At 48.6% G+C, this 25,298-nt stretch overlaps 1 protein-coding gene and 1 long non-coding RNA gene across 9 annotated transcripts in view; one reads left to right on the top strand and one right to left on the bottom strand.

Moving 5' to 3' along the window:
• The window catches only part of NCOA1 (nuclear receptor coactivator 1), a 179,366-nt gene extending 177,477 nt beyond the window's left edge, over positions 1-1,889 (bottom strand). For 5 of the 8 annotated variants that reach the window (XM_055713018.1, XM_055713023.1, XM_055713024.1 and 2 more), the window contains exon 1: positions 1,619-1,889. The gene's annotated coding sequence lies outside the window, so the exon portion shown is untranslated. Of the gene's footprint in view, positions 1-839; positions 1,177-1,618 lie in introns of those variants that run through there. The other 3 variants (XM_055713021.1, XM_055713022.1, XM_055713017.1) reach the window with 2 other exon arrangements.
• Positions 1,890-3,314: 1,425 nt separating this feature from the next.
• On the top strand, positions 3,315-9,710 carry LOC114017034 (uncharacterized). Its single transcript, XR_003561838.2, has 4 exons — positions 3,315-3,517; positions 7,614-7,653; positions 8,185-8,224; positions 8,751-9,710. It is a non-coding gene; the product is annotated as an uncharacterized LOC114017034 (long non-coding RNA).
• Positions 9,711-25,298: the final 15,588 nt, after the last annotated feature.

Here is a 25,298-nt window from a genome sequence, read left to right as displayed (position 1 = left end):
AGGAATATTATTCCTTATATATATATTTTCATATATATATCTATATACACACACATGCAAATTTTATGCACACACACATATGTATGTATATCCTGCCAGCCCACATAAACCCGGTCTTTTTCTTTTTTTCCCCTCAGTCTAAACCTGCAACACGAAGACTACAAGCCACGAGACAGGGTGAAGAACACACAAGCACCACCCACACGAGTCCAAATTTCCAGTTTTAATATACTTTGCTGTGTCACTCTTTTTTTTTTTTTTTTTTTTTTGCTATGCCATACTGGGGTAGTAAAATTGATAGCTACCGTATGCTGATCGAGCTTCCAGTGGAAGCCGGCAGCAGCCCCAGACGGCACTCCACACCTTTTCACCTTTGCAAACAGAGTCTTTTGGGTGCAAAAATTAATAATAATAATAATCAGGAGATCATCACCCAACGCGCGACCCAGTTCTCAGCCACCGAAAGGTCAAAACGCACCTAGGAAACTGGAGGGCTTGAGCGTGTCTAGCGTCTAGCAACCCACATCGGAAGGAAACAGCCTTTTTGCAAGAGATTTTTCTCCCAGGAAATGTCATGTTCCAGCGGCGGGAGCCCCCCCCCCAGCTGCACAAACCGGGGCTACCGCTCGCATCGGCACCAGGTACTCGGGATCACTGGCAGCCTGCTGCTGCTCCATGTCTCCCAGAGAGAAACAAGCAAATTCAGGACAAGCCCGCGGCTAGGAGCGGCCAGCCTGGACACCAGCCCCCCGCAGAGCCCGCACCCCACCCCGCCCCAGCCTGGAAGCCCAGGCACCCCCGGCGGGCCCGCTGCCCCCGCAGCCCCCCAGCCCCGGTACCTCACGGCGGCCACCGGCTCCCGCCGTTGCCTCGGCGCTGAACTTCACCGCCTGCGCTGACAGCCGGGACCGCCCCGCCGGGCTTGGGGGGGCTGCTTCGGGGGGCACACCGGCGCCCACGGCGGGGCGGGGGACACACGCACACACAGGCGCGATGCCACCGGCAGACAAAGAGCTGTCACCTAAAACGCCACCGAACGCAGCGTCCTCCCGGCCCGGGGGGTGCGCGGGCCCCCGCAGGCCCGGCCGCGGCGCCGCTGCCTCCCCTCAGCCATCTTCCAGCCGGGAAGGGGCTGGGGCGGGGGGCGAGGAGGGAAACTGCTCTCTCACTTTTTTAATCAACTTTAGGTTAATAAGAAGAAGGGGTGGGGGGTACCGAGGGAGGGCGGACTGGGATTCAGCCGCCCCGAGGCGGGAGGGGCTCCGCCGCGCAGGGTCTCCCGGGGCGGCCCTCCTCAGCCCCCCGTGAGGGAAGGAGGGCGGGCGAGGGGCGAGGGGGAGGCCGCGGCGCCCCTCCGCGCTCCGCCCGCCGCCATGGCAGCCCGGGGCGGGGGGCCGGCCCGGCCCCCGTCCCCCTCCGCCCCCGCCGTGACAGCTGCGCCTCCCCGCAGGCCGGGGGGCTGCGGCGGGCGGCGGGGGCCGGGGGCGGCGTGCCGGCCCCGCCAGACACACCCCCGCCCTGCGCGGCGGGGAGCGGGGCGCCCCCGGCCGGCCTCCCCCCCGCGCCCGCCCGCCCGCCCGCCCCGCCGCCAGCTGCGGCGCGGCCGGGCGCCACTCACCTGCCGCCGCTGCCTGGGTGACAGCCGCCTCCCCCCGCCGGGGCTGAGGCCGCGCAGCTCAACGGGCAACGCGACAGCGACTCCCCCGGCCAGGCGGCGGGGGCGGCCCCGGGGGTGCTGCCGGCTCGCAGCAGCCCCCGCCGCGATCCTGGTGACCGGAGCGGTGGCGGCGGCGGGCGCTGCTGGGGGCCCCGGTTCCCGCTGCGCGGCTCCCGGGCACCCGGGGCCCCTTGCCTGGGCGGCGCGGCACGGCTGCGGGGCTCCGGCTCGCTCGCCGCTCTCCCTCCCGGCGGGACGGGGCGGAGCTGGGCACGGAGGACGAGGGGGGCGGTGTCGGAGGAGGCCGCCGCGGCCCGGCCCGGGTCCCTCCTCCTCCCTCAGCCGCCGCCGGCCGCCATCTTCCCTCCCCCACCCCCCCCCCCCACCGGCGGCCTCTCGCCGAGGCCCGGCCCGAGCGGCGGCAGCGCGGGGCAGAGGCGCAGGGGAGGCCGTGGCCCCTCCGCCGCGGCCCCTCCGCCGCCGGCCCGCGGGCAGGGGCCGGCGGGCGCCATCTTGGAGGCAGAAGGGGCGGCCGGGGCCTGCCCGCCGCGGCCTGGGGGGCTGGGACAGCGCCGTACCCCGGGGGGGAGCCCCGGGGGGGCCCCGGCGCCATCACCCCGGCCCCACGGCGGCCTCGGGCCTGCCCTCCCCACGCCTCGAACCTCCCCGGGCACCCCGCGGGCCAGGCGCGGCCGTCGGGGCAGGCCCCGGCAACCAGTGCCCCGGGGTGAAGAGGCTGCGGCAGGGCTCCCGGAGCCCCCAGGAGCTGCTGCCCTGGGGGGGGGGGAGGCTGCCTGTGCTCGAGGTACCTGTCAGGTTTTGTTTCCCACTCGCCTTCCCTGGCGAGGCATCAAAGACGACTTAGAGGCCTTCATCTTGCGGGAGCGTTGTTCTCCATCTGGGCATCAAAAGGGCAGCCATGTGCTTTGGGAACAGCTGGGAAGACCAAAACGAAGTTCAGTAAGCAGGATGGGGTGAGAGACGATCCCACGCAGATCTCGACCTGCTGTGCAGTCTCCTTGCTGTCATTTTTTGGTTACTTCCACGCAAAGCTGCCGTGCGTGGAACTGTCATAATTGCTCCGTCAACTATTTTATCACATTCAGGTTGTGTCTGGTTACGATATTCGTCCTCTCTGTGGAACTGTGAAATCCCCAAACACCTCGTGTGTCATGAGGCAAAACAGCTCAATGGGTTGAACAGTTAAAATAAACCAGAGCTTCAGGTGGCTTGTTTTCCTCCACGGGGGCTCTTTATTCCTCAGGGCCTTGAGAATGCCTGTGCTACAACAAAACAAGTTGTCCTTAAAAGGCCCAGTCAAACACACAAAAAATGGCAAAACCATCCAGTGTGGTCACCCATGCTGTCATCCAATCTGGATTTTTGTCCTCCTCGGAAGCCTGCACCTTGCTTAGGGGTCCATGCGGTTACCCTCTGAGGTCCTCTGCTTCCCAGAAAAAGCCTGTGCAAGCTGCATTTCATAACTGCCTCCTTATCTCTGGAGCACCTGTGGAGGGAATGGGTAGGATAAGCCAGAGTTAACCCTTTGGCAGGTAAAAGACCAGGGAATTGCGATTGCAGGCTTATTAGTTGTTTTCTGTCATTTTGGGAATCAGTAATACTCATCCCAACCTGGCTAACTGTAGGTGCGTTTGTATAGAAAATGCTGCATGTCTTGCCTATCTTGAACTAGACAAATAGTTAGTAAACTGGTTTTTAGGAGAATTTCAGGCCTGTGCGTGTGAGCAAAAGCATCCAAACGAGCCAGGAAGCGGTGGAGAAACAAGAGGTGGACAGCAGCAACCTGAGATCATGTACCCGCAACAAATCCTCTGCTGCAAAACTCACGCTGTCCACAAGGTAACGAAGGAATGCTTCTGATTCTCCTTTAATTGCATTCTTGGTAGGGGCTGAGGCAACATTAACAGCCACTGCATGCTGCTGCATGACCCTTCGTTGCAACACATCTAGGTGGAAGTGCTAATAGATACCTTCTGGTCCTGTTCCCTTCATGACAGCAGCTAGGGAAGGAAGCTGTGTAAAAGTCCCTGAGTCTTCCTGAGCTGCCAGCTCTCCACTGCCTCTGCAGGCTATGCCCACTTTGGTTTCATTCAGGCAGAAAATGCTCAGCCTTCGCGACTAGTACCGAGCTTGATGTTAGAATATTTCCCCTCTGTGAATTCCTCACGAGAAAGTAATATATGAGCTAATCTCAGGCAGCAGGGACATTGTAAGTTTTCAGTGATATTAGCACTGAGAAGCATAAACCATTTTTATTAGTTTAGTCTGCAAGTTCACGTCTAAATGGAATGCAGAGATAAACAATGCCAGTTTTAAGTACATTACAGAGCTGTCAAGATTTGACAGTTTAAATGAATTAGACTTCAAAACATATTATGAACAAGATTAAATGTCTTATTGAAATACACAGGAAATAAAAAGGAAATCATCAGCAAAATTAAATTATTTCAAAACTTCCCAGAATTAAATCCAAAACAAAGGCCTCTCCCACCAGGTAAGTGATAACATGGTGGGTGAGACTTTATCTGGGGCAGCTCTATTTTCCAACGTACCTCACGGGACAGATAATTCACTGTTGTTAGATCTTTTTAGCCTGAGCACTTTGTAAAACAAGAGGATATGATTATCTTCATTTTATATATACAAAGAAGTGTTTAAAAGGTTTAAGTAGAGGTCAAGCAACAAACGAGCTATGGAATTGCCAACCAAAACAGCACTGAGGTATCATGGTTGTCCTGTTCCCTGCCATAAGCCCTCTGCTTGATGCTGTCACTTGTAGCCTATTTTCCCGTACAACTTACTTGGGCTAAAGGCCATTTTCAGGCTTTATTTCATTTTATGAAGCAGCCTATTTTAAGGGTTTCTTGCAAGCCACAAGTAGCCTCAGTACAGTTGTTAATCTAAGAAGGCAAAATTAATAGTATGGAGTTCTGTAAAGCTTCTTGGCCAAACTCAGTACTGTAAATAAGTAAGAAATAATTTCTTTGATTATAGTATTGCCTCCACTTAGTATGAGTATGAATTAAAGCTGAATACAGGCTTGACTGCTTCAGGCTGCGTTCCTCTGTTACTACCAACTTGTTTATCCTCTAAAAAAAGCGAGAGAAGTATTAAGATTGATCTAAATAGGGGATTGAATGGGGATTGAATAGGAATGCCAGGTGTGGGAGCACTGGGAGGAGCAAATGGTAGAAGGGTACAAGAATGGCATTTGATGATGGCATCTGGACTAGCAGGTCGCTAGGATTGTGGCATGTGTCTGCCTGTATGGAGCCAGTCTATCTGTGAGCAGCCAGGGAACTGGAGAAAGAAGGTCCCTCTGGAGGGGGAAACATCACTATCAGCTGCTACAACAGCTAAAAGCCAGCACCTGAAAGAATCAAGACCTGAGGATGAACATCGCTTGTCCTCCCCCTCATCTTGAGACAGAGCAATGGACACAAGCACTATGTCACCTGAAGGTACTACCTGGACACTATGTGGGGCTTCTGAGCACGAATGAAAATATGACTGAGATCAGCTTTAATTTTCTTCTGCCTCCTCAAGTCTCAGGCATGCTGTGCTGTTGCCAAGTTGTGCCATCGTTTCCTGTGTGACAGCCTTTTTACTAGTGTTCAAGACCACCAGAGGTTTGGGGTTTTATGCAGCAGAGGGTGTATTTCACTATAGAAAAAAAAAAAAAAAGATTCCAAGCTGAGAGCAGGACGCGTTTAACACACAGGTTGAACACCTCCTCCGAACCTCTTACATTTACAACTTTGCAAACACGCCTTGACCGAAATTAATGCACAACCCCATTAAGGTTAATGAGTTGTTTCGCATTCAGACACCTACTTAGCCCATACCGGTTTGTGCGAGCACCTTGGCCTCGCTGCAGACTGCGGGGCTCGGAAGAGAGCGGCTGCACGCCTGGGAGGAAATGCTTCCCCAGGATGGTTGTTGGAGGCAGCGCCTGCTCCCAGCACCACTCGGGGAAGCCTTAATGAAAAGCAGCTCATCAGCAGTTACGTAACCTAATGATAATCCGGCTCAGGCCGGGCAATACTTAAAGCCACAGCGTCTTTCTAACGTGACCTATTTTATGCTCGATGCAAGGGTAAAAGTATGTGGTTTGTAACTTCGCTGGGTCTTTTACGGCAGAGTTATTGCCTGTCAGTAGAAAAGCCCCCTGCGCACGTTTCTTCTGCTTTCCTGGCTGCAGAGCAAACACTTCGGATTTGTCAGTGGCTTTTTATGGTATCGGCTCCAAGCTCAGGCACAGCAGAGAGCAAATTGTAAACAATTAAAAGGAAAACACTTAATGTCCTGCAGGAAACGCAGCATACTTTAAGTTCAGCTTCAGAAGCTGCAGAGGGTCCGGGGGTATGTTACAAAGCAGTTCTGATGCCATGTTGAACCACACAGAAAGCTTTTGTGTTTTTATTAGACCTCAGAGAACAAAAATGTATGTTTCTACGTTCCAGGGTCATATTTACATTTGACTGAAGAAATTCATTAAGATGGCACTGGTATAACTCAGACTTGTACAACTGGCCAGCCCCCTGTAATATTTTTTTTTCCCCTCTCAATCTGCAGAAGTATCAACAAGAGATTAAACCCAGAGATGTTGATTCAGACCTCAGCATTTAATCTGACCACAGATGGTGTCAAAAGAGGGACAGCCATACAAAATAGCAACAGCTTTTTTTCCTAAACCATCGGGTTTTTTGTTTAATACAGATAGAGGACAAGTGGCCAAATTTAAAATACAGAGGAAATCTCAGTTTCCTACAGTTCCTCTCCTCGAGAGCTTTGAAGCGTTATTAGTGGGCTGATTTCTGTCAATGATTAATAATGTGTTTGTATTTATGTACTTAAGTTATTATTGTTACTGTTATTAATGCCTGTCTTTCCTAGGATAAATGTTTCATTCCTTATAACACTGGACGAGTTAATGACACAGCTGGTTGCAAAAAGGAGGTTGTGGTATTGTGCTAATGGTAAGAAATACTGCCTGTTACACATAGGTATACACATTTTGGATGACACTTATGTTTACCCAGAACCCCTGTTGTTTTCAAATCGGTGATGCCAAGCTTTATATTTACTGCCACAAGGGATACCAGTTTTTGCAAAATATACTACCATGCATGGTACTTACTGCCGATGGATTCCTAGAGCAGATCATGTGGATCTGCTGATCTCCTATGGGTTGAAAAAGTTGCTTAAGCTAATTCAGAGCGTTTTTTAAAAGCTGATTTTTAATGCCCAACATTACAGCACTTCAGGTGCGAAATTAAATTACTTCTAAAAAGGTTTACAAAACTTCATGTTGGTAGAAATATTTCATGACATTTAAAGGCAATAATAATAACAACTTTAAAAATTGTGGTGATCTTGTTTGTTGGCTGTTGAAATATCTTCCTGTGGAGACTGCAACCAAAACACTGCTGCATTGTCCTAGCATTTAAGAAACAGAAAGCGGAACTGAATGTAGATTATTAAAATAGTGTGGCTGATTATAAACTCTAAAGGGAGATCATGTAACCTCATTTCCTTATCTCATCTGAGCAAAATGCTAAAAAAAGGGGGGTGGGGAAATACACTTTTTCAGTTTTAGTCATCTAAGCACAGAAGTAAAATACATTTTTAAATGCATTTAAATATGCTTCAGAGCCCCTCAAAGTGGACTTGTTAAATCAGAAGCAAAGGAGTTGTTCTAGATGATTAAGGGGTAAGAGGTAAGGGTTAAACAGCTCCTTTCAGCCAGTACCAAGCCCTTGCACAGGTCAGCTGTGCTGGGTCAGATCATGTCGGTATCAGTGCCTGTGTTCGCCCCTATCTGCGATTCACCCCTGCTGGTAATGTGCTTGGCTAATGCGATAATACTGAATATAGAAGAAAGGAGTATTTTCTCATTTTTTCCTGACCCTATTTTTTTGTTGTTGCCTTTTAGGTGGCCTATGTAAAAAAGAATTGATTGTTTCAGTCTGTTGGTAAGTGGAATGGTAACTCCCATCAGAGTTGGTATAACTTGTCCTTTTTTGGCAATCACACCGGAGAGACGAGTGCTGCATAGGGAATAAAACAGAGCTATTCTCCAACCCTAGAGAGATGATCCCACTGAGAACCCCCTCTATTTACTCATCTGCACTTAAAGACTGTCAGTTTTATTCAGATATCTAGTCCGTCTGTGAAATACTTTTCCTTAACCTACTTTTAATGCCTTTGAAGTATCATCTGCTTCAATAGTTTGAAGAGCACTAAAGCCCTCATGCAGCCAATAGGCACTTAAGTGCTTACTTTTAAACCCGTGAGTAGTTCTGTGAGGTGCAGAAGACCTGCTGCTGTTAGACAGACCTGTCAGTCCATCTACTTCACTCCGTTGTTTCTGACAGCGCACAACACCAGATTCCTGCTCCTACACCTCATCTCCACCTCCCTTCCCATCAATGCGCTAGGAAGAGGAGAAGGCAGCTGATGCTACCACAACTTCCCCACTAACTGGGGATCTGGGCTTTCCACAGGTACCACCACCGGTGCTGACCCCACCACAGCAATCACCAGGTTTGCGTTGTGTCTGTCCCTGTCAGTAGAGGTTTAACACAAAATCTTTCCCCTTGCCCAACCATTAGGAGCTGCGCTGCAGCTTGAAGCACAAGGTAGAAGAAAAAACATTTTTTCCAAAAAACCTTGTTGGCCTTTGCTACGGGGGTCCTGGGTATCTTCTTATCCTTAAAAATGCCTCAGCCTACCTGGGGTCTGCAAAGCTCCTGGCCTCTGCGAAATGTAGGTCCTTAGTTGTACCAGAGACCCCTGCAGAGGCAGGTGCGTTAACCTGGATAACAGATGCACCAGAAGTGATTAGAAATGCAAGAATAAAACAGGAGAAGCAGTCAAGGAGAGAAGAAAGAGGTAAAGGTGGTAATGCAGCGGTACAAAATGCAGGATAAACGTGAAGCAGTATTTGTAGTTAGAGGGTGAGTTCTTTATCATTTCAAATCAACAAAGTACAAAGGGAAGATGGGTACCCTTGTCACAACTGGAAATTTATAGATCATGAACAAAATTGTCTCCATTTTGTCCTCCACAGGTAGCACAGAAGAATGAAAAATCACCGAATATTGAATGTTGGTTTTCTCTGCTTTGGTTGCTTTTCTTTCACCATTTGTGTGTGTTCAATAACTTTCCTTGCTGGTCAACAGCTATGGCTGAAGTCAGAAACGAGAAAGGAACTGGAGCAGAGCAAGGGCAGGGAAAAATTTAAAGCAATTCTGGCATCAAACATGAGCAACCCTGTTTCTGTCAGTGCAGGAGGTGCCTCCTCATATCGGTACTTGTAACCCCTTCCACGGCTTTGAAGATGACAGAAAGTTGTTGCAGCAGGTCACCGACATTGTTAACGCTTCAGGATGCAACAGTTTTTGAGTTCACAGAAGGTAAAATGTGGGGGTTAAAAAAGGTATTAACCCAACTTGGAGAGGTTATCCTTGTTCCAACTGGTTGAAAATTAGTGTAAACGAATTGTAATGGAGTTTGGACATCTAAGTGACCTGAGACATGTGAATGGAGAATACTGCAGCCTAAGGTTAAACTGAATTTAAAATCCCAGAATGCAATGGTAACTGAAACCGGGAATGAGACATGTTTAGATCACAGCTTTCTCCTTTTGAAATCGGGCATCCTTCCTGAGAAAAAGAAACCCATACGTTTAACAATACAAGACTTCCCCTCAATAGCACCAAGGCAGCAGGGTGCCCCACTGTTGCATGGCAAAAAATGTTTTGTGGGCTTTTTTCAAAAGCTAAAGTCCATAAAGGAAGTATTTACAGCATGTACACACGAATGGGTTGGGTGTAATGGTATACAACATCGTGGGAGACCTAAGTAGTACTGGTTTATGAGCTGAAAGGTTTTAACTCCTTCAGTACAGAAACTAACGAAGAACTGCCTAAATTTGGAGGTACCATGCATCACGTTCAATGACAGTGAATGTCAAATTTAGAAATCAAATGAAAATTAATGAAGTCATATTGGGATCATAAAACATGGACCAAAACCAACAGAAATGTGTGTGTTTGGGGTTTTTTTTACAAAAAACAGGACTAAAACTAGAGAATATTTTTAGCATTGCTACAGCTTGTTCCCAGATGCAACTGGTTGCTGTTGAGACTACTGAGAGCTTAGTAGGCTCTCTCAGCAACAACCTCTTACCACAAAAATACCCGCTACCATAAACTTACATCATGTAAAATCTGATAACCAAGTTGATATAAGTTCCAATCCTGGGAATGAAACGAGACCACATTATTAAGAGACGTGAGCTAAAGTATTACCCATACAAAAAAAGAACAACTGCCAGAAAAATTATGTCTGGGCAAACTGCGCACACATTTGACATGATTTACCAGTCACTATGGCTAGTCAATATTAAAGCTCAATAGTTTGGTGACGGTGTACTGACAGATTTAGAAATACACTGTGAAAATGGAATTAAATAGGTCTTACTAAATACAGTCTGAAAGATCTTGTGGTCCTGCTGAAGGAATAACTACTTGTCCGTGGCACCAGCTAGTAGTTAATGATTCTTGGACACATGACACAGGAGATGGGAGCTCTGTTTATGTTGTTTCTCTGCGTCCCCTTTGGTAGGGGTCACATCAAAGAGCTGAGCCCCCACCCCAGAGTGAAATTTGTGCGTGATGTCTCTAATGTAGATCAAGAGGTAAAACACATGCAGTGTTCACCCTCTGGTACAGTCAAGACCGTCTAGTATGGGATCCCTTGAGTCAACTTACTACCGAGTTGCAACAAATGCAGTGAGGAGCTAAAGCATTAGCAAACTGACAGTCAACAAGAAATCTTTCTGTGAAGTTAGTTTGAGAGTTGGTCCCCCCCAGCCATAGCTGCACTGCAGTTAGCATCCCGCAATTGTCCTATTTGGGCCTAAATGGCAGCTTTCGTTCCCCTTGTCTTGTAACGAAATAGCATCGGTTTGCCCTGACGTATGAGTTAATATTGTTAGGAGGATCATGCTCACTGCCGTGAGCCGCTCTGAATCCTCTCCTGTTCTGCAGTACCCTGTTTGAGCCAGGATTAGAGACAGGCAGCTGTGAATTTCCACAAAGATGCTACATACGATTCCTCTACATACTATCTTTTGTGTAACCAAAGAATTTGCTTGCTTGCTTTCTATCAAATCGCTTACTGAGCAGAGCTCTTCACAGATCTGTCTACAATGGTGTGCTTGTCCTTTTCTTGAAAGATCTAGTTGAAGAGTAGTTTTCCTCCCAGTGCATATTCCATTGCAGTTCTCACCGATGTTACCTGCCGCCATGTTGCTGCTGATTTGATTTGCATCAATTCCTTCGAAAAACACCTGTGTTTTCTCTAGACATGGCCAAACCAAGCCTCGCCAGCAAATCCTATCATTACTGCACCTCTCCCAATCAGACTTTTAATAAATGCATTAAAAACTAGGCACACTGCAGAATCCTAAGCAGCAGTAACATTAGCCTTGTAGTCAAGATGAAAACCAGCTATTTATTTTTACTTTTGTTTCTAGTCTCCGAACAGCTTTTTGATGCAGGACACCAGCTCCCTGGCTGTTGCCTCCCTGCTGGCTTTGGGAGAGCCAGTGCTGTGCGGTGATGCAGGCGGGCAGGTGAGAGAAAGGGAAAGACAAGGCAATGTGAACTCAGGAAGAGGAAAGAAGAGACCTCAGTGATGCAGGAAGAAACCACACAATGTCCGTATTGAAGGGGAATGACTACAACAGAGAGGAAGATGGACAAATAAAGTCAGATTGGAAGAACCATGGGAATAAGGAGAAGTAGTAGCACGAGGAGAAATCGGAGATCACGCCTTCATTAAAAAGCAGAAACTCTGTGTGACCTGGGGTCGTTGCACATGCGCAGCTCCATCCCACCTCATTCTAGCACTCACTGTGACATCCAGGCTTCCCAAGCAAGTTGCCCCATCCACCTTCAACACCAAGAGCCCCTGGGCAATCTGGGAACTGTCTTGGCTCTTCCCATGGGTTCCCGGGGAACCCTGTGCAGCCAGGTCTTTAATTTCCACCCCACCACCAGGTATCACCAGAGGACATAAATCCCGGCCTTAGTTCCTCGAATTCACACACCTCAGTCTGCAAAATGGTGGCAACAGAATTCCTCATTCATAGGGGTGTTGTAAGGATGGATTCGGACGGGATTGGGAGACATTTGGGCACTGTTTTGGTAGAGGCAGGACAGGGGACAGAAGTGAGAGCAGAGAAAAGAAATAGTGAGAACTCAGAAGAACTGAAGGTCAGTCAGAAAAGAGCTGCATCTCATGGAGAGCATTTAAAAGAACCAGAGGGATGAAAACAAGTCTGAAGAAAACACAGTAAATGAGGAAAAAAGTGGAGAATAGGAAGAGAAAAAGATGGAAAGCCCAAAGGAACCATAAAGTGATTCCTTATTTATGTGGAGACTTTCCACTTCTTTATTCAATTTTTTGAATGCAAGTTTTATTAGTGGCTTTGGCTCTGCCCTTGCAAACAAATCAGGCAGTGCTACCAACAGCAGACTGGGAGGAGGTGAGATGCTCTTGGAAGCGGCACATCATCCTCTTTCTCCTTCTGAAAAGCTGGCTGGGTTAACCCCACTGCTGGGAAGATCTGCCAAGGGGCTATGGATGCTGGTATTGTTGATTGGCTTCTTAGAAAGCATAACTTTACTCTGTACAAGCCAGTTTCGCAGGGTTTACCTTGCTGAAAAGACAGAGAAAACACTGTAGGCAAAGACTGATGGCCTTCCACTACTGGTCTTACATTGGCCAAAAAGTAAAAACTAATTACAGTTGGACTTGATAATCTTAAAGGTCTTTTCCAACCTAAATGAGTCTATAAATAGACTATGAAATAACAGATAAAAGATTTGAAAACCAACACTGTACAGTTGGAGATGTCCGTATATTGAATGTTTCTTTGCCTCGAGGCTTTGCGCAACTGCTGAAACCATCTTGATTAACACAGTTTGGGATAATTGGGGAAATTCTGGTTCTACAGAGTTATGCCGGAGGATATCGCCTAAATTAAGATTACAGGGTTTGGGGCTCCAGGACTTTGCCATACCCCTTTACACATGTGCATATGCCGGGAGGGGGGGGGAAAGGTTCTTCATGATTTGCTCAGCAAAGGAGGCAGAGATTGTCCTGGGAGAGCCTTGTGGTGGTATTTTCGTGCTGTGAAGAGCTGAGGAATCTGCTCATGGAAGCCGGGCAGGTTTTGTGTTGGAAGGACAGAGCTGGGAGCTGGAGATGGGAGCTGTGGACACAGCTACATTGCAGACGTGACTTGAAAGAGTGAGAAAGTTGCTGAACTTGCCTGTGTCTATCTCCTCACTGATAGAACTGGGGATAACAATACTTACTGAAGTACCAGATTACAAGGTTTAATTTGTATTTGTATAGTGCTTTAAGATCCTGGCATCAAAATGTGGCTGCTTAGCTCAGGAAAAAAAAACTTTTCTCTGTGTCAGGATTTCTCCCTGGTACATCTCAGGTTCTTTTTTGTTGGTTTCTTGGGTTTTTTAACTCTGCCTCCCTGTTCCCTTAGAGGTTTGATTTCTTACCTTTGTACTTGATCTTCTACATCAGAGAACTACTGCTGCTACAGCCATGCAGCTCTCTCTCTGCCCATGCAGATGACAAATTAATCTAACATTTCACGTCGGAGAAATACTTACTATTTCTTCTATCCCTTTTGTTCTCGTAGTCACAGTGCTTCTCGAATTGTGCAGCTGGCCTCCCCGGGGAAGCTCTGCTTTCTTCCCAGAGAGACCACAGCAAGTCCAAGGACAGTGAAAAATGGAATATTATTTTCTTGCTGGCTTAGTGATTTTCATTTAGGATTCAGCAAATGCAGAGCCATCTGCTATGTATGAAATATCCAATAATAGTTCTCCAGTTGCTGAATTCTGAGTGGAAACAAGCCAGCAAGGAAGGCAGAGAGCCTGGCTTGCCTCAAACCTCCTCTGTAAGCATACACAGGCAAACTGCACCAATGTCTTTACCACCTGATTGTAGCCATATTTCCAAAAATACAGGTAACTTGAAGATGGAACTGGAGGTCAGAGGAAGAGGACGTTCAATTTTCCCTTTCTTGGTGATCCTCTGGATTGATTTTCTTTGTTTAGTGGGTGTATGGTGACACAGTGCCTTGCAAAACATAAAACAACAGTGTTTTCTCATGGAAGGTCTGATTCTCTCCCACCAAAGCCTGTAGGACCTTCGTCAAACACAAAATCACTGGGAACTGGTTCAGGAGCTAAAATATTATCCCCAAGATCCAAGTCAATGGATGATAAGTGAAAAGAGAGATAGAAATCTTGACAGCAGGCGGCTTAGTGTATAAAAGCTACTTTCAGCTTTTCATGCCCAAATCCGCTTTGTTTCCCTGCAGACACACGGCACTTCGGATGCTCCTTCCAACACAGCTCTTCGCTTTCTCTGCTTTCACAGGGCTTTCTTGCTTTTGCTGAAATTCCTTAATCTTCCCTCCTTTCCTGAATTTAATACTGTGTTACCTGCCAAATTAGCTAATAGTACTGACTTGAGTCCTCGGTTTTAGAGCTGTTGGGCTGCATAATTAAACGGGTATGATTCAAAGTTTTTCCAAAGCCGCTGTTTCAGGCCATCGGCACTGCTGGGCAGATCTCGCCTGGGCTGAAGATTTTAGCATTAGTGCAGCCACGCTGATATAGTTAAATTGCTGCAAACCTCATATTAGTATAGAATTGATGTAAATCGTGACTTGCCAAGAGTACGGTTTGTGACTGCTCAGCTGGAGCTCTGCTAGAGGCTCAATTACAAGAGGCAAGAACTTGGCTTAGACAAATTTGTGCCTAGGAGATCATAGGGCCATAGCACATAGAACAGTCCGGGCTGGAAGGGACCTGGAAAGATCACCTGGTCCAGCGAAAAGGAGCCTAGATGAGATTATCTAGCACCCTGTCCCAATCGCATCTTGAAAACTTCCAGCAATGGGGACCTAGAACTACCCTGGGGAGGTTGTTGCAGTGACTGATTGTGCTCACTGTAAAAAAAAGTCTTTCTTTCCTACTTATTTTTCTTACTTTTCTTGGTAGCTGTAATGACAAATGCAATTCTTTAGGTGCAAAATGAAGCTCCGGTTTCTGCAGCTCCATGGGGAGAGCTGGACTTTGCAGCAGGCAGTTTGCCCACGCAACCATGAATTTCACTGATTTCTTCAGATGAAAGAGTGGCTGTAATCAATCATAGCTGCAAGCTGAGAAGGAGGAGGACCCCAGCCTCGCACAGAGACAGTGTTGGGTGCTGAGCCACAGGCAGGGCAGGTGCTGGCAGCCCCCAGGGTGCTCCCCAGACTGCACCCCGGGACTGAGGGGGAGCAAGTGACATGCAGGCACCGCCTGGCAATGGATAGCCCTTTATTTCATAGCCAGCCTCATCAGATTTAACATAAGCAGGAGGGGAAAAATGTGACAATTTCCATCCGGTCCTCTCTGCAGGACTGATGTACAGGAGAGGTGACACTCTGCAGCTAACTACAGAGAAGACAAAGCAGGGAAAATCTTCCCGGATTAGCCATAAATATATATATATACGTTGCTGTAAAAACTGCAGGAAGTTCAGGCGTTAGCAAGTGAGCAGACGTGCACTTGCACACCCTCTCTGGCACTTGCACACCCTCTCCGGCAGTGGCCACACTGCGAGAGGAGGGGTGCTGAGGAGGGGAGAGGGGATGCAGTGACCCACAGGGGGGTGGAGGAGGAGGAGTCCCCCGAGGAAGCACCCTGCCTGCACCCCATGGTGTGCCAAGTCCCCTGGCAAGGGAAACAGGGGCTTTGTCTTGGTGGAGAAAAAACTGGTGCAAAGCTCAAAAGTAGAGATGCTGAGCTAATTGCATATTGACATGATTTCTGCTGATAATTCAGCCCACATTAGCCAAATCTCCAAGATTTTACTCCAAATCACAAGTCTGTTCTTCACCCTCCCCCAGTCGGACACCTTGATGTCTCACTAAGACCAGCAGCACGGGTACCTCCAAGCCTTTGGGTTTTGCAGCTCTGACAAGGGATTTGCCCTTTGGAGACCTTCAGGGTTCAGGTTGCCTCTGCCAGGGAATGGGCATCACAACCCCAGGAGGGCTTCTCCACTGATACTGGAGGGTGTTGGCTCTTTAGATGGTGTAAAAATAGTCTGGGGAGGTTGGAGGGTGAGAGCCAAGGCAGGACTCCCAGCCTTGTGCCAGCCCTTTTCCCATCATCTAATCACAGAATTGCAGAATCGCAGAATGGTTTGGTTGGAAGGGACCTTCAAGACCACCCAGTCCCACCCCCCACCACGGGCAGGGACCCCTTCCCCCAGCCCAGGCTGCCCCCAGCCCCGTCCAGCCTGGCCTTGAGCCCTGCCAGGGATGGGGCACCCACAGCTGCTCTGGGCAGCCTGGGCCAGTGCCTCGCCGCCCTCACAGGGAAGAATTTCTTCCTCATCTCTCATCTCCATCTCCCCTCTTCCAGTTTAAACACATTCCTCCTTCTGATATCACGACGGACCATGCTAAAAAGTGTATATTGTGGTTAAAAAATGTATCTCATGGTTAAAATGAGGCCAGCAGGGTCAGCAGAACTCTGTAGGAGCTATCCCCAGCTCTTAAACCACCCCTTGGAGCCCTAAGGAGGAGAAAACAAATGGAGAAATGCCCTTATTTATATTAGGATCTAGGCATGGATTAGCAAAATGTAAGATAACGGCACAATCTGCTTGCACCACCCTCCAGTAACCCCACGCTGAACGCAGCATCGCCACATTTGCAGATGAATGGGGCCGTTTCATTAATGGCTAATGCTCGGGCCAGAAAACTCATCTATTTAAAATCATTAGTGGAATGGGAAAGGATCATCTTGCAGATTAGAAACAGTCTATACAATTCCTGATTTTAGATTTTCCCTTTTGGATGGAGCAGTTTTACTTTCAGCCTCCTCAGATACCATCATGCTGGGTATAATGACGAGATAAGCAGACTCACGCACCGTTAAACAACAGATGAAAGATGCAGCCATCGTCATCGCTGAAGACGTCAGGCGTGTGGCATTCCGAGTTATGTGACCTATGGGAGAATGACAAGAAAATCCTGAAATTTTATTCTAAAAGGGAAATCGGCTTGGCTATGAATGAATCTTTGTGCCGCTAATGAACCCCCTTGCCGGAGCCTGGCTGGTGGTTTAGGGGGTGCTAGTACATTCAGGATGACAAAAACTGTGCTCGTTTTTATGTTTATGCAATTAGAAACATAAACATGTGAGGGAAAACACTTTATCCCAAGGAAACTATCACAGAAACTTGCTGGAGCACCTGCTTTACGGGCGGGGCTGGTGAAAAACCAGGCACCAGTGAACTCGGGAAGGCCGATGTAGATGGAACTGTGTCAGAGATCGAGTTTTCTCATTTGGGGGGATAATATTGTGGCTTCTGCTGTTAAAATCCTGTTAATCCACTGCTGCCCAGCAAAGGTGGGTTCTGCAGTGCCAGTGTGGGGAGCGGCAGTGGTGGTAGCTCTCCTGGTGCAGCCAGGGGCTTTGGACCATGGGGCCAAACCCCTTCCCCCATGAGCCAGACCCGAGAAAAGCAAAGCCACCCGGGAGCACAGGGGATTGCTGCCATGCCCAGGGCACTGCTCAGGAGATCTTGTAGACACTGGGAACTCCTATTTGGGAGTTCCAAAGACATTGGTTTCACACTCCGGTGAGCCTGTACACCGTTTTCCTGACTCCTGCAGAAGCCACCGACCTCCCCTCGATTTGCACCGGGGGCCTAGATCACCTCCAGCCCCTTTTGCACCTTGCTGCAATAGGGGAAATCAGATCTCCTGCCTTCCCACAGGTCACATCCATGCAGCAGTTTTTGCTCCTGGCTCCAGCGTTTCCTACTCAGCAGACCCCTCTGAAGGACTGGGACAAGTTCACAGAAGATGCTGGACTGGGCTTCTTGCAAGCATATGACTGGTGTAAGCACGAGACCCCATTTCCCACTGAAATCAGTGCGAGTTCAACTCACAGCGTGAAGCAGGAGTTCAGATTTCTTTTATTCATCCCCTGGCTTTTTGTCACGCCTGTCACTGAGCCATGGGAGCGGTGGCAAAACTTTCCTGGGCAAATTGGCAGATGATGGAAACTGGTGAAATCCCTGAAGATCCCTGATTACCTCAGCCTGCAGATCTGACCGAGGCTTCGCTCTCCCCACCTCGTGTTGAAAGGGGGATCATTTTATTTACCTCTCTCCTAAGGATGTGGCAAGGTCGAGTGGTTTTGAAACTTGCTTTGGAGAGCAAATTAGGAAGTGTAGCTATCAATGACTTCCCCTGAAATACAGCCCCTTTAACAGTAAATTTAAAAGGAGAATTAAATGTGAAAAGGCATCACTCCCACTATTAATTTCTTCACTGTGCTGTTCCCTTTCCTCTTTTATTCTGCCTCATTTTCAGTCCCTTGCCAGCAGATCCTTGGCAGCTCTCATAAAAGCAATTATCATCTTTAGTAAAGTTTTTGCAGGTTTTTTTTTTCTTGTTTTTTTTCTTTCTTTTTTTTTTTCTCCATTCTGGAACTGAATATTCCCCGTCATTCTGTCAGTCCCAAACTTCACCGGCTGCATTGTGCCTCCTGCTCCAGCTTTTCTGCCACGTGCCCTCCCTTGGCATTTCTGGGATTGCTCGAGGAGCTTTTCTCTTTTGCTAGAGAACGTGCTTGACCCCACACAGCCCCAAGATGCTTTTGATTGACCAGGACTTGAAAACAATCCAAGGCATCACTCTGAGTAAAATTAAAAATATGACCTTGTCGACGAGTCTGGAGAAATTCGTGTGCTTGAAGGGCAGGCACTGCACCTCTGGGATGTGCTTTCCATAACCTCTCATTTTATTTTGGTCAAGGTGGTACCTGAGGCAGAGACGGGGAGCCCCGCTCTTTGGAGAAGCCGTCCTGATAAATGGTACAGATCAGAATTGCAGATTTGTATTTCTCCAGTTGGGAAAGTTTGGAATCAGAGCCAAATTGGCAATTTTGATCTAAATCCTCTCTTTTTGCTTTAATTATGTTTCCTGTTGGCTTCTTCTCTCGCTCTAGACAGTGCACAGGGTGACTCTGGGATAAGCAGACTATTACGCAGCTCTGATTTCCTTGGCCTGAAGGATGCTATTTTTCAGCTCATCTCATTTAGCAGCTGCTGTTCAGGGGCTGGGAGAGGCTGAACTTACCCCGCGGTGGGACTACTGCCCTGGAGGTCTCACCAGCACCCATCAAGAGCACCCACCCCAGTGTTGACACCTGCACTGTCTCCTGAGCAGATGGATTCAATGGGGAGGGTGCAACTCCATGGTGTAAACTGAGTGTTTGCACTCAAGCAAGTCAACCTGTGCTTCACCTACCGTCAGCCAAGAGCTGACCAGTGGTGTCTGCCATGTCCCACCCCGCAGTGCTCATCCAGGTGCTGTTTTCTCTGCTGCTCATCTCCCATCCCGCTTGAACACATGCAACCCTACCCTTTAATGCCCTTTGTGCTGTAACGTGGTGTGTTCAAGGGTCCCAACAGGCATGACAGGCCACGGAGATGCTCAGGGGCTGGAGCAGCTCTGCTGTGGGGACAGGCTGGGAGAGCTGGGGTGGCTCAGCCTGGGGAGGAGAAGGCTGCAGGGAGACCTTAGAGCACCTGCCAGTGCCTAAAGGGGCCGGCAAGAAAGCTGGGGAGGGGCTTTGGGCAAGGGCAGGTGGCGATGGCACACGGGGGAATGGCTTTACATGAGAGAGGGGAGATGGAGATGAGAGATGAGGCAGAAATTCTTCCCTGTGAGGGCGGCGAGGCGCTGGCCCAGGCTGCCCAGAGCAGCTGTGGGTGCCCCCATCCCTGGCAGGGCTCAAGGCCAGGCTGGACGGGGCTGGGAGCAGCCTGGGCTAGGAGGAGGGGGCCCTGCCTGTGGTGGTGGGGTGGGACTAGATGACCTTTGAAGGTCCCTTCCCACCCAAACTGTTCTGTGAGTCTATGATTGTAATGCAGTGGATGCTCTCAGAGATGCTGCTTCTCCTCCTGGCCCCTCTGCTCACTCCCCACCATTTCACCTCCAGAAGCCACTGCACAAGATGAGGAGCTTTCCCCAATGTACACCTTCAGGAAGTCGCGGTTGGTTTGTGTTATCAGTGGGCCACAGGCATCTGCCACTGTCAGTCCTGCATTTTCCTACTTTGCACCACAAATTCTGCATGAAAGACTGGGGATACAACAGCCTTTTGTGGCCTCTGCTGCCAAGTCAAAAATCTCCTCCCTCTTCCTATTTTTTGGTTGCAAATAGGGATGTGACACTGAAACGGTGAAAATCTTTGGGCTTCTGATGTTCTCCGGGAGGCTTTGGAGATGGGATGGGATCCTGGGCGTCACTGCAGGCAGTGGGGGACAGATGTTCCTAATCGAGCCGTACACGCCTCGTCCCTCTCCAAACTCAGCTTGTTGCAGCAGTAGCTCCGCGTCCCTCATTCCCCTCCTGTGAGCAGGGATCAGATCGAGTGGAGTGAAGCTTGCGTGCAATCAGCGGGCGAGTGCAGTCATTGTGACCCGCTGTTACACTCAATTTTCTTTTGTGAGAAAGATTCCCTTCATCCCGCTGGCTGGCCGGTGGCTGGTTATACTATACATCACTGCATATTTTCCACTTGAGATCAATCCCACAGTCCCGATGGCTTTGAAGAGCACTGCCGGCATCCTGCGGCCCCCAGGTGCTTCACCAGGCATCACTCGGGGAATAACATGAAGCGATTTTGCTCCCCAGCCTCATCGCCGTACCCCCCTCACTGCCATTTCTTCTCCTCCATCCCATCATCTTTGGGCAGAGCTCTGCCAACACTTTATTTTATTATATTCAATCATATGAAAATGCTCTTGGCAAGAAAACCCGCCTGCTCTGAACTTATTTGTTGTATTTTTTTTTTCTTTTTGCTTTAACAATTCTGCATTGTTCTGGGCTATTGGTCTCACTAGGAGGCTCGAGTTTCATGCGTTCATTCACTCTTCTCTTGTCAAATCTGCCTTTGGAGCTGTTGTTTGGCTCTCGTACGCACCCTCTTCCATCTCCAACCATTCTTTTTCACTTTAAGTCCTTTTTCTGCCAGCTCCAACTCAGTTTAACCATGCTGCGTATTCAATTTCTGCACTTTGGGATCCAAAAAAAAACCCCAAAAAACCAACAGAGAGAAAAAATACCCACATACACCAATTAATGCCACCATATTAATTTTGTGTTGGGTCCCAAAGAGTAAACTGACCTTGAGGAGACGTGATTGCCACGGACTTTGCAGGGAAATGGTCAAGGCACCAACCCTGTCAGAGCTCAAGGAGTGTCTGGAGAATGTCATATGGTTTAGTTTTGGGTAGTCCTGTGAGAGCGTGAGGAGCTGGACTTGATGATCCCTATGGGTCCCTTCCAGCTCAAGATATTCTAGGATTCTAGAACTCCATATATTGCTACGAGACCGTTAGTCGTAAACTTAGGCAACTGCTGTGAAAACCAGCTATGGTGGTTGGGCTCAGTGCTGCCCTTGGAGAAGGTCCTCCCAGGTAAGAGGTGATTTATGCCGGTGGAAATGAGAGGAGAGTTGGGATCTTTGCCCTTTGATGAATTCCACGTGCTGCCCAAAGAAAAACTTTGCATCCTCGTACCAATAAATGTATTCAAGTTTGCAATGTTTGTATGTTCCTGGCTGAAGGCGAGGGGACTAATCACATTTTCTCTAAACCCGTCAAAATGACAGATCAGGAGGAGCTGCTTCAAACTGAGCTCAAATCTGGCTTCCCATCATAAACTAAGGCTTTGGTCCGGGGTCCCCGGGACTTGGTTGATGACCCTCAAAACCAGAGGACAGTTTCTCTGTAGGTAGGGATACGCCCAGTGGGTTTTGTTCTGGTTCCCTACATGGAGCAAGACCAGACACGAAACATGTTGGAGATCATCTCTGACCTGGTTCAATCCATTCTGCCACCAAGTGATGTGCAATCTTGCTGTCCACTTTTCACCACTAGAGAAGTCCTCATATAAAAACACTGGGCTGTTGTACAGCATTTTTAATACTTGGTCTTTTTCAAAGACTTTTAAAAAATTATTTATGATCTTTTTCAGTAGTCTGTCCTTCCACTTGTGACTAGCATTTGGTCACGTCTTCTCCTGCTGCGTAAGGGGCTAAACGGTTCAACGCAACACCTGGGCTTACCTTGGGAACGTGTCTCCCTACCCATTGTGCCTGAAATTTGGGATTGGCGATGTTGATAGGTACTGGATCCCTTCTGCTTAAAGATGTACCAGGGGATGGGTGTGGCAGAGGAAAGCAAAATGGGAGGGTCCAGGGCCCACATCTGGAAGGGGGAGATGCAGATGACGGCTCCAGAGGAGAAGCAAGGAGCCCCTGCACACCTGCAGCTGGACCTCCATAGTGCAACCACATCTTCCATGATCCTGGTTTTGAAATGCTTTGGCTCTGCAGCACCCACGTCCATCCGTGCATGCACACCAAGCACTGCTGATGCCTTCCTGGGGACCCCCAAGTCCCATGGGTGGGGAAGACAGCGAACCCCCTTCCCGCAAGCCCTTTGCAGTGCCGGGAGCTGCTTAAACGTGTGTGGGAGGTGTGGTGCAACACATGGAGCTCACCAGCACGCTGCGGCTGCGTTTGGATCCTGGGGATAATGATTTCCAGCTGGTCTCCCACTCTAGCCTGGATGCTGTTCCTCAGCTTGTCTCGCCTTTGGCTGGCTGCCTCCCTCCCCTTGTCCTCGCTGGAAGAAAGTGAGGTTTCTGTCTTCTCTAGGAAGCTGCAGAATGCTGCAAAACCCCAGGATTTGTGGAAAGGTGCAAAAGTGCAGCCCTCGGCAGGATACCTGGCATCATGGTTGGCACCAGTGCCCTGTCGTGGAGAGGTCTAGGATGGGGCCTGCAGGCACAGGGTCTCCTCTGGACAGTGACTATGGTGACTTACCAAAGCCAGAGGAGATGGTTGGGAAGCTGGTGAGATGAATCACTAAAACCACTGACTCTGGCACTGAGCTTCAGCATCTCAGCTGGAGCCTGGTCATCACCTAAATGCCCCCAAAATACACCTAACCATGGTCATAGCTACAGCAGTGAGCTTCAGCGTCCTGCAGAAAGCTGTGGCTTGCTCCCCAAAATAAATGAAGCATCAACCACAGTAGCTTTACGTCAGTCTTTTAAATATCCTGGGCCAAAGCTCAGAAACGTCACGGTGATGTACAGCCTGACCAGGAAGATGGTAGGGGGGAGGTGGATGTGCTCCTGGCAGCTGCTGCAGTTGATGGGATGGTGGATACCAGCTGGACGCTGATGTCTTCATGCCCTGCTCCTTTCCTGTGGCCTGATCTTGGTGGAAGTCACTTGGCCATGCACAGGTGGAGATGTGCATCAAGCCCACAGCGCCCTGACGTATCTCCTTGTGGCGATCTTAGATGTTGAGCGGGTCAGGAGCAAACCTTGGGTAAAGCCGGTGGACTTCCCTGGCATCACCGCTTCCCTGCTGCCATCCCTGGTGGCCATTTGGCACCATCCTGCGGAGGCTCCGTGGGCAGAAGGGGTAAAGCAAGTGACAGGGAAGGAGCAGCAGAAACTCGCTGGGGCTGTTCAGGCCCTCGAAGTACAGTTTAAACAACTTTACATTATTCCATGATTTAACTCACTGTATCTCAGCGCCCACCTGGGGGGCACCCCGAGGTCAGGAGGGGACGGGCCGTGCTGCGGCGCTTCCCAGCTTCGGCATTCCAGGCGGAGGGACCCAAACCTGCCCGCGCCTCCGAGCCGGAGCGGGGCGGCTTGTGGCACCGCAGGGGAAGGAGCCCTGCGCTGGCACCATGATCCATATGTGCCAGCCCGTACATATGTGCACGTCTGTGTAAAGGCAAAGGAAACATGCATATAATAATCAATATGTACATACATATATATACTGAGCTATGTACTCCACAGCACATAGCGTATCTACCGTGGGTGAATTTATACTATATCTACATGGATAGTAGATATAAATAGTATATAATATAATATATTGTAATATATTATACATATATCATATATTATATTATAATTATATAAATATATACAGTATATATGATATATACCCTGTTTATTATGTACTACATATACTATATATATGCTATACTATATGTGTGTATAGTGTATATAGTGTGTGTATATACACACATAAAGTATACATACATTATATAAACTACAGTATATACTATGTACTTACATATATAGCATATACACTACATATAGATAGTATACTGTACTATATATAGCACACCGTATTATGTGCTGTGCAGTATATATAGTATGATCTAGTATATACTGTTCTATATATGGTAGAGTATATATAGGTATATATTATTATATATATGTGCATTGTATCATTATATACACTATATAATTGTGTGTATTCTATTCTATTCTTATAATTATGGATTGGATTATAGTCTAGTGTATTGTATTATATAGTATCATATTGTGTCGTAATGTATTATATTATGTGATGTGATGTGATGTTATATTACATTATGCTATATTATACTGTATTAATTATACTGTATTAATTATATTGTATTATACTGTATTAATTATATTATATTATATTGTATTGTAATATGTTATATTAATTTTATTATATTATATTAATTATATTATATTAAGCCAGAAATACATCCAGAAATGCCCAAAGAAGAGCTATAACCCCCCAGTCCCCTGGTAACACACAGTGTTTAGTGAAAAGGGACAGCCCGTCTCGGGGGGCGAGGAGGGAGGGGTGGGAGCATGTCACCCCCAGCCCCCCCGTCCTACGCTCGGTGACCGGCGCGGGAGCGCTTCAAGCCGCAGTGTGCCAGGAACATTGGGGTTTCCTCCAGCACATCCCTGTGGAGCTGGTCCCGCGCTCCCAGCTCAGCTGAGTGAGCCAGAAAGCTTCTGGAATCCCTTGGAGGTAGGAAATTGTAGCGAAATCCGTGGGGAAAGGGTGCCGCCGTGTCACCCTGGCCAAGCGCTGTGGCCACCTGCCTCAAAACCCTCTGGGACAGCTCTGGCTCGCTTGCCAGAAACCCTTCGTCTTCACCAGGCTCCTCTCAGGCAGCATCATGAGGCATAAAAATGATATAAACTCCACTTTGCGGGGGGCAGTGCCACCCCGGGCTGCCAGAACCTCTGCTCCCTGGCTCCTCCAAAAATCCAGTTCCCCAGGGACGGTGTCAGCTGCAGGTGCCCATCACTTGGTCAATACACAAAAGCCTGGAGGTGTCACAAGAAAATGGAAAGGAGGAGATGAAGGCAAGCCACGGAGCTGCATTTCTCAGCCGGCTGGAAAATTTTAAAAGTCATTAAATTTTGAAGGAAGCACGTCAGAATGGCACAGCAGCTCCAGCTGGCTTAAAATAGGGCGACAAATGACTGCTGGAGACAGAGGGTTTAATTACAAGAGGCAACGGGCCAGGACCGTCAAATGTCACCGTTGCTCCCGCTTTGGGAAGGCACCAGCTCGGGTCTGGCTCACCCGAACTTTGGCAGCCACTGTTTTGCCCTGGCCCCTGG

This window comes from Falco cherrug, chromosome 6, assembly GCF_023634085.1.
Source record: "Falco cherrug isolate bFalChe1 chromosome 6, bFalChe1.pri, whole genome shotgun sequence".
NCBI lineage: Eukaryota > Metazoa > Chordata > Aves > Falconiformes > Falconidae > Falco > Falco cherrug.
This window is presented reverse-complemented; position numbering and strand designations above follow the sequence as displayed.